The 2,575-nt window shown below is 33.1% G+C and overlaps 1 pseudogene; it reads right to left on the reverse strand.

The window, feature by feature from the left end:
* Window positions 1-957: 957 nt before the first annotated feature.
* LOC140321190 (CD166 antigen pseudogene) lies at window positions 958-2,274 on the reverse strand (annotated as a pseudogene).
* Between the last annotated feature and the right edge of the window lie 301 nt (window positions 2,275-2,575).

Raw genomic sequence — 2,575 nt, forward strand, 5'->3', positions numbered from 1 at the left:
AAAGAATGCAAAGTTATATAAAGGTTCTCACAAAATGTCACTAGCAAAAATACATTTACTTTAAAAAACAAGAATTGACTCTCGCTTAGTACTTGTTATAGCACATTTTGTTTGTAATTCTGTAAGTTTTTAATTATGCAAAAGGTTAAAATAAAGAGAGAAATTAATGTACAATAGTTTCAGGAAGCAGACAAACCCATCACACAGATACCTCAACCCTATCTTGTTGGTTTTAGAGTATTGTAATAAAAACAAACTAAGTAAGCGTACAAACTTTAGCGTCTGCTGGAGAACAATTCATTAATCAATTTATGAATTTACTGTTTTTTCTGTAACTACAATATGTGAATGTTGGGGGGCTGTGATTTTCAGAAAAGTCTTAAAACATCTCATGGAAGCAGACTGCTTTTATAATGTTTTTTGAGAATTGTACTGAAAAGGGGACATTTATAGGTTTCTTGAAAAAGAGCACTGGCTTTGTTCCTACTGTAAATCTACAATCTATGAATGAATTCCATTATGAACATATATTATATAGCTCACATAATTCACATTATAAAGATATGAATTCCAACAGAGAATGGACAACCTTGAATTACTGAGCATTGTTACAGGTAAATGCCCTATATTGTATATCTTAAGAAACCTATATTTGACAACAAGGGGCTATGCTGAGAAACATATTGTTACAATGGCTTTTATTTTATGGAGCCAAGGACTGATCCTGATCCTCTTATCCCGAGTAGCTCACTGCTGCTTTCATACCATCGTTACCCATGTGTAAGGCAGAAATTTGAAAAGTGCCTTCCTTACGAACCACAGAGTTATTTTAATCTTTTGCGCCATTTGCTAGGGAGTGATGTTAAAGAACCAAATGATTGCTTTTTAATGAACCCATGTGAGAAATGCTGAGGATAAATTATTAATGCATTTAGTGTAATAGCAGAGGGTACTTACTGAATACTTTGATTACTGTAGGCTCTTCGAAAACATTGTCTGCTGTTATGAGCATGCATACAAATCTCTTTTCATCACTAATCCTTGCATTAGAAATAGACAAAGTGTAGTTCTCGGACAGGTTCAGGCGTCCATTGTACTCCGGTACATCATCATAATTGAATGATTTTTTCACAGCAGACCGTGAAGCTACAAAAACTGCAGTTCCGTCTGGCTTTTCCTAAATGCAAATATATCATTTTAAGATGTATTACAAAAGTTACATAGCTTTCACATCTCTCCTCTTTTAACAATAAGAGAACAAAGTCACTAGGTATATTATACCCATCCAAGCATGGAATAAAGATGTTTGTTAAAAAATATATATTTCATTATGTAGGTTGTGCTATTCATGCTGACAAAGCTTAAAATGGATAAATGGGAATATTTCAGCAATAGTCGATGAATTTTTCAGCAATAGTCGATGAATATTTCAGCAATAGTCGATGTTGTCAAGCAAATTTCTATAATAATGATAATGTGTGCAATATCTATCTCTTATGGTTTCTTCCAGGAAAACTTCATTCCACCACTGATAAACAGCAGCAACAAGATTCTTGTCTTACTGTCAGACCAGGTTGAACCTGCTCAAGGCGCTCCAGATAAAATCTACAACTACTGCTAGTTTCAGGAAACAATAGACGTGAATTTCCATATTAGTGCTGTTTTAAATTAAAAAAGGTATGTAACAATTCTTATTTACGGGACTGGTAAATTGAAAAGAGGGGGATTATTAAGACCACTGGACACACTTTCCTTCAAAAATCTTTCCAATGCTCCACTCTACATCATTTTTTCCCTCAATATACTATAGTAACCCCTGTAAAGCCTAGTACTTCTCGGTATGGGGCACATATTAGCATTATCACAGTTTCTGTTAAACGGCATCTACTAAAGTCGTTTTAAGGATCTAGTAAAGTCCTGGAGATTACTGATTGTATATACCATGTGCCCAAAGAAATTAACTTTGAATTTTAACACAGTGGTATAGCATACAAAATTTTACATAAGATCTGCCCAATAACACTTAAATAACACTTAAACAAATACGATTTTCCTGTAGGCCTTTACATGCCTAATAACATCAAAACAAATAAAAAACAATGTTTTAAAACTTTATCTCCCCTCTGTTGACCCCTCTTATATATAAAACTATATACTTACATATTTCCATTTTCCAAACAGAAGGTCTTGTGTTATCTCTTGACCACAAGGTATATTGATTGTTTCTCCATAAATTGCACTAACTGTATTTAATCCAAAACCTACAAAAAAAATGTAAAATGGTCACAAACACAGTAGAAGCAAGCACAAACATTTTCAAGTATAAAGAAAAAAGGAGAATTGAAGGGAACTGATAAATATATTTTATATACAAAGACAAAGAATGTTCTTTCTCATCCCAGATATTTAGCTAAATGCTTGTCCCCACTGATTTTGAATGAAAGTTGAAAGGGATTTTCAATTCTGCAATCTTTGTCTTCTAGTCAGCCACAATTAAGTATAGGAAATGCTGGGCTACCATAACAAGTAACATACATATATAAATAATACCATGAATAGATTTTTATGATAGGCA

Source organism: Pyxicephalus adspersus, unplaced genomic scaffold (genome assembly GCF_032062135.1).
Source record: "Pyxicephalus adspersus unplaced genomic scaffold, UCB_Pads_2.0 Sca1203, whole genome shotgun sequence".
NCBI classification, from domain to species: Eukaryota; Metazoa; Chordata; class Amphibia; order Anura; family Pyxicephalidae; genus Pyxicephalus; species Pyxicephalus adspersus.